At 35.7% G+C, this 7311-nt stretch overlaps 1 pseudogene; it reads left to right on the plus strand.

Moving 5' to 3' along the window:
* The first annotated feature begins 5764 nt into the window (after positions 1-5764).
* On the plus strand, positions 5765-6662 carry LOC125364716 (annotated as a pseudogene).
* Positions 6663-7311: the final 649 nt, after the last annotated feature.

Genomic DNA, 7311 nt, shown 5'->3' on the forward strand with positions numbered 1-7311 from the left:
GACTCTCCAAGGTCATGCCTCCTTCTAGTGTTTGTATTTGATGGACAAATACAGTGCTTTACGATGGATTTGACTGATTCTTTAGAGAAATAGTCTGAAGAAGGACAAAGAATGAAGATGTAGAGAAAGGAGTACAAGCTTTTGAAGAATTTAGTTTTGAGAATTTAGTTGCAGAAGACATAGGTTTTAAAGTATCTTGCCACTGAAAATGAACCTGCAGGAGGCAAACTTGAATGGTAAGCAGCTCAGAGGGGAAAACAGATGATGGAAAGAAGAAAATAGATTTTTAAAAAAAATAGCAGGGCGATGAAAGATAGAGAATATCTAAGAATTAAGTTACATGTATTAAAATTAAATTTCTCTTCTATGCTAGATTCCTTCCAGAATATGAGGCTTTCAGCTAGAAGATTTATTTCAAGTTCATTTTATAAATCATTTCCTTAGAATATGCACTTTGGATGACAGGCCTCATGGTGACTATTTCTTACACAGATATACCAAGCTGTGTCAGGAGACAGTAGAACATTAAATATATAAATTACTTCAAATTCTGTTTATGCTGATAATTGCATACTAAGATCATCAATGCACTCTAGAGACAATTTTTCATTGAACTAAGAATACATCATTTTCTCTACCCCAAAATAGAAATAATCTTCTAGTTTAGTTTTAAAGCTCTTCTACACCAGGATTGAAGTTATACTGAAAATATTATATTACATTAAATTAAAGTACAATTGTTTCAGACTGAGATCATAGGTTTCAAAGAACCTTTTTTCTTGAAATCAGTGACTATATTCTTCGTGGAAAATTTACAGCATAAGTAATTCCAAATAAAACAAATTTTAGTGAAAAAGTAACTCCTTTTTCACCCTGTCCATATTGACACATTTTTTTCTCAGTTGGTGTCTACCTTTTTCTTTTAAATCTTTTTGTCTCTTACCAGATGCTGTCAAATCACTAGCAATTGCATAATCATGGGATATTGTGGAAATGAACATTAAAATGGTACCGAAAATACTATAACAATGACAGTCAATGTTTATCAAATGCTACTTAAGTGCTAGGTATTGATTATTTTATCTAAATTCACACATCATTGCATACATTTGATAGTTTTAATTCTCATTTTACAGATTAAGGATTAAACCTTAAAATGTTTCAATAACTTTCCCTGAAGACTGAGTTGTCTAACACAGAAGTCAAGAGGAAGTAAGTGTGGGAATCTAGACTTCTAACCTTATATAAAGGACACTATAATGTGGCTGGGGATATTGTCTAGTGGCAAGAGCGCTTGCCTTGTATACATGAGGCCCTGGGTTCAATTCCCCAGCATCACATATACAGAAAACGTCCAGAAGTGGCGCTGTGGCTCAAGTGGCAGAGTGCTAGCCCTGAGCAAAAAGAAGCCAGGGGCAGTGCTCAGGCCCTGAGTCCAATGCCCAGGACTGGCCCAAAACAAAACAAAACAAAACAAAAGACACTATAATATAGATATTCTGTGTTCTATGATTAGTGCATGAATTTAAGATGCTGTATCTCCCAAAATGTTCTTCATGTATGCTAAAATCACCTGCTCACATATTTCTTAGTATATATATAAATTTAATAACAGTTAAGTCTGCAAATTCTTTTTTTTTTTTTTGGCCCTAAGTCTGCAAATTCTTGATGAATAGTTTTAAATTTTAGTGGGCCTTAGAAAGAAGTTTAATTTTATCAATATCCTGTCTTCAATTTTCTAGACATTTTTATAGAACACATTGAAACCCAAAGATTAGCTTGAAAAAAAAGGCTAATTTTCAAGTTTGTGAAAGAGTGTTTGATTGTCTTTGGGTAAACCTCCCCTGTTCATATCTACCCTCCAATATTGGCCTGCATCTTGCTACATAATTCAGTCTTATTTTGCCACCCTTAGGAGTATTTGTCTTAACTATACTTAGAAAATAAAAAGAAGTTTGTCCTATGCTGAACTACTCTTAAGGATCTAGTGATAAAAATAAGAATGAAATGGCTACCAAATGGCCAAAAAGAAAGCAAGTATCCTTCTTTGAAGAGCAGGGAATACGGACAGGAGACGCTGTTCCTCAGATACTATGTTCCTCCACACTTACCTCGGTTACCAGGGTCCTTGATATATCTGCATATTTTAGGTTCCCTTGGGCTCTTCATTCAGCCTCTTTCCAGAGGGTTCCAGAAGTATTCCATGTGACAGTACTGTCAGAATGGTTTGCTTTATTCCATCTTACCACTTCATATTTCTTCTCTCCATCATTAAAACCCCTCTCCAATATTTTCCATTCAAATATATGCATGTGAAAAGAGCCAAACACCCAATAAATGTGATGGGGAAGAAAAATAACAAAAGAGAGGAATGTTTGTCTCTGTTCAGATCATATTTGTTCATCTTCACAGATGAAGCCACGATGGTCCATGTTACTCTTAGGGGTCATTTATAATCATCACAGATCTCTCTTTTCAAATTGCCTTCATCCTAATTACTCATTCACTTACTCTATAATTCTAAAATATTACAGTTGCTCCCTTCTTTCTTTGAAACTAGTTAAATTTCTAAGCATTTGGTTTCTTACTTTGATTACTTGTATTCACTCTGAATTGAGCTTACGTGCCGATCTCCTGTGTTCTAGACCCACCCTGTAATACTTTCCACAACTAATTTTTATCAATTCACAGTTTATATTTTTATTCTTTACTCAGTTTCTTCCAGCAACTTTCCATTGTGTCTTCGGGAATATGAAATCCTTCTATTTTAACAAGATATTGTTTAGCAGTTATTTAAGTCAGGACCTGTCAAGATGAAGTTGCATAATTATATGCTCCAATGAACATTCAGCATCATGCCTGCAATTTTCAAAGACATGGGAAGTTTTTGTAAGTGTTGTGCATTACGGGAGAAGGTCACAGGCTTTCCTAGCTTTGGACAGCATACTGTCTTGGCTCCAACTAGAGTTCATTAGACTTATTTCTAGAAGTTTCTGACTTACAAGGTATTCATAAATTTTCTTTAAAACATATGTAACCACTTCTGCTTACAAGACATCGACATCCTGTTTATCACTCCAGGAGCACTAATTAGAATAAGCCTGAGCTATACCACTTGGTATCTTTCTTGCAGTGTCAGCATTCATCTGAGAGATTCTTTTCCCAAGTGTGGTATGGTAGGCCTCCTTAGTTTACAAGTTTTATCATTTTTGATTCTTCCATTGGAGTATTTTTGACATCTAATTATATGCCATTCGTGTAAATTATTTTGTCAGGTTTCTCTGAGACGTGCCATTTCTTTGAAAACATGTACCTCTCAAAGTCCCTCATGTGTCTTTTGGATGATCTGAAATATGTTCCTTGTCCTTATTGCTCATATAAATTCATTATCATGTTCACTTATGTATATGTACTTAGATTTTTAACCTAAAAAATGATGCTTGTATAGAAAATGTGTATAAAATAATTAATATAGGAAATATATAAACATTTTCTACAGGAGCAAAGATGATAGGTAGGTAGGTAGGTAGGTAGATAGGCAGACAGATTAATTAGCCAAAAGCAGTCCTTAAGAATCACTGAGAGATTTTGCTGTGTGCCTAAGTTTTTGTCATATGATTATGTTTGATAAAACCTTATCTTTTTATCTTAAACAAAAAGGAATCAATGCGAGTTACCTTTCCTTGTGCAAGAATATTTTTCCTGAATCAGACTGACACTATTTGGACTACACAGATGTTTAGCATAGGCTAATTAGTCCAGATCTTCTCTTTTCTTTTCAAATAGGTCTGTGAGATCAAACTTGTGTGATATCCTATATTTATTAAATAACTCTGATGTCGATTTCAAATGGAGATTTGCAGCTCCTGTCTATGTTACATGGCATTATGTTAATTTAGAAATCTGGGTCCATGAATGAAGAAAAAGTCAGCCTAGCCCTAAAGAAAGACGGTCAATTAGCACACAGCAAACAACCTACTCCTCCACCTCACCGGTGCCCTGCAGCTGGACAACAGACATAGCATCTAGTGAGAAGGGAGGGGAAGTTCACAGAGAGACTGTGAACTGTTTATGGATAGTGACATTAGTGAACAGTAAACTCGGAGCAATTCAAATGCCAAGGAAGCCTGTCAGTCTGGGGAGATCAGGTGATGAATTAAAGTGCGTCCTGAGTTTGTCTCATAGACCACTGTCCTCATCACTATCATGAGCATAGTCTATACTCATCCATATATAATTGGAACATGAACTTTAATGAGCAATAATACAATTGATACGTCTTTTTTCCTGACACATTGAATGAGACGTAATATACAAGTAAGAGTCAAAAAGTAACTAAAGTTTTGTTTTATTTTGTTTTTGTGCCACTCGTGGAGCTTGAACTCAGGGCCTGAGCACTATCCCTGGCTTCTTTTGTTTTGTTTTGTTTTTGTTTTTTTGGCCAGTCCTGGGCCTTGGACTCAGGGCCTGAGCACTATCCCTGGCTTCCTTTTTGCTCAAGGCTAGCACTCTGCCACTTGAGCCACAGCACCACTTCTGGCCGTTTTCGGTATATGTGGTGCTGGGGAATCGAACCCAGGGCCTCATGTATACGAGGCAAGCTCTCTTGCCACTAGGCCATATCCCCAGCCCTCCCTGGCTTCTTTTTGCTCAAGGCTAGCACTCTGCCACTTGAACCACAGCACCACTTCTGGCCGTTTTCTATACATGCGGTGCTGAGGAATTGAATCCAGGGCTTCATGTATATAAGGGGAGCATTTTACCACTAGGCCATATTCCCAGCCCCAAAAAGTTACTTAAGATTTTTTTTCTCCCCTATCTTACCAGTAAATTGTAACTAATGCTGTGTCCTTCGTGGCCTAGAGTCTGAAATATCACAGCTTTCTATTTATAAGAAAACTTGAAAATCTGCTTTAGACAAACATAGTGAGAGGACTTATTGCCATAGATTTTGTACAGAACCATAGTAAGTCATTGACATGCCACTTCTATTTTCTTTGAGGTCATGACTCACTAACAAACAAACTCAGCAGGAAAATTACCATTTATTCAACACAATAGCTTTAGTTAATGTTATTTTAAGTTTTATAATCTGGTACAAAGACTTGTTTAAGATGTTGTTTCTTGTATACTCATAGCTCACGCCTATAATTCTAGCTACTTAGGAAGCTGAGACCTGAGAATTATAGTCCAAAGCCAGCCTAGATAAAACTGATGCACAGAAAAAACCCTAGCTACAGTGTCAGGTACTGCTTCAAGCCCTGGTAAATAGACACACACACACACACACACACATACACACACACACGCACACACACATATACGAACAAGTATGATGTTCTTTTTCTGTAGAATAAGCATAAATAAATATACTTTATAATGTTATGGTCACAAAAGGCACATAGACTCTTGACAAGCCATAAATTTTCATAATTAATGTAAGAAATCAAAGCCATCACATACTCAATCTATAATAGTTGGCATTTTGAAATAAATATTAATTAACATTTTCCATATCTGATATCTTGTACTACCATGTTACAAGCAAAATCCATAAAACTGAGCCACAGGTGGGGTGAAAGAAATTGCTTTTTTGTGAGAATATCTGCCTGTATAAAGTCAAATGGTTTTGTGAATCACTTTTTGTGATTTATTAATATTGTCCATTATTCTCAGGCTGTTTTAAACATATGGATATAATTAGTTATGTAAAGCAGAAAATTTTACAATGCTTGAAGTGAGGAAAGGAATAAGATAAAATGAGAAGCCGGTTCCGAGTTCTGGTGGGCGGCAGGCAGACACCGGTTGTCTCCCTGGCGATGTGAAGTTTGCTCATCTGGAAAGGCTACTTCTTGTTCAAAGAATGGTGGCATTTAAGCCAGCACCAAAAAAGGATCGGTACAGTATTTTGGGTGCAGACCTATATGCAGATGTGGCTGACCTAAAACAAAAATATCAAAAACTCGTATTAATGTATCATCCAGATAAACAAAGTCCAGATGTGCCAGCAGGAACGAACGGTGGAAGAATATATAGAGAAGTTCATCGAAATTGATCAGGCATGGAAAATTCTAGGGAATGAAGAGACTAAGAAAAGAGTATGACCTGCAGCGGCATGATGATGAGCTATGAAATATGGGACCAGTAGATGCTCAAGTGTATCTTGAAGAAATGTCTTGGAATGAAGATGACCGTTCTTTTTCGCTGAATTGCCGGTGTGGTGGAAAATATACCATCTCCAAAGATGAAGCAGAAGTTAGCCTGATCTCTTGTGATACATGTTCACTAATTATAGAACTCCTTAACTACAGCTAAACTTGTTCACTGCTTGGAATCCTTTAATAGAATATTCAGACATGATAAGAAGAACCCTCTCAAACTTCAAGAAAATGAATTCTTATTTCGGTCAACCAAGAAAACACAAGATCAAGCAAAGGCCACCTCAGACTAATATAGAAAATGGCTTATATTTACTTGTAATATAGATTTACAGTTTGCCACACGAAGGACTTGGATTATAAATTATATTCAGATCAGTCCCCAGATGGAGACTTTTACTTCTTGATACAGAAAGTAATTATTTTCCTTAACAGAAGTACGTCTCTTGGCAAAATGCTTCTTTGTGGTAACTTTTTCAGATCTAACAGGTGATGGTTTTTAGCTGCCAAGGTTATACTGCTGTAGACTTAAGGTCATCAGAATTAAGTTAGAATCTTTGTGATCAATATGAGAGTCCAGTTGTCTCATAAAAAAGGCTACATATAGATATATGTGAAATTAAAAGTGAAGCAGGTAATTGGCATCTGTAGAAAGACAGGCAAACTTTGGAGTCAGAAGCTTGGGATCACAGCTATTATAAACTTTATATATAACTTAAGAAAAGGAAGGTTTAAAATAATTATTTGACATTGGGCATCTCTATCCTTTTTGTATCAGAGTTTTGAGATACAGAATCAATTGTATGTAGGAATGAACCACTCATTACTGATACAATGAGTTAGACTTCTTTAATGAATCACAGACTGAAGCATAATTGTGAATGTTATACCCTTAAAGAATTATTTTATATGTATTTAATGTTCTCTGTACAGTGTAAATCAGAATTTAAAGAACTTTGAAGATCCTTTATGGGATCAGTGAAAGATTTTTATATAACTTCAGTAGACAAGAGATTACTTTCATTGTACCCATACAACCAAAATTTAAAAAATGTAATCATCTAGCTCCCCTCTCATTATTTGTACTTATGTCATAAAATGTAGATGGAATACTTATTTCGAATTAGTTTCTTTAACTTTTTTTGAGATTTGG

This window comes from Perognathus longimembris, chromosome 16 (assembly GCF_023159225.1).
Source record: "Perognathus longimembris pacificus isolate PPM17 chromosome 16, ASM2315922v1, whole genome shotgun sequence".
Taxonomy (NCBI): Eukaryota; Metazoa; Chordata; class Mammalia; order Rodentia; family Heteromyidae; genus Perognathus; species Perognathus longimembris.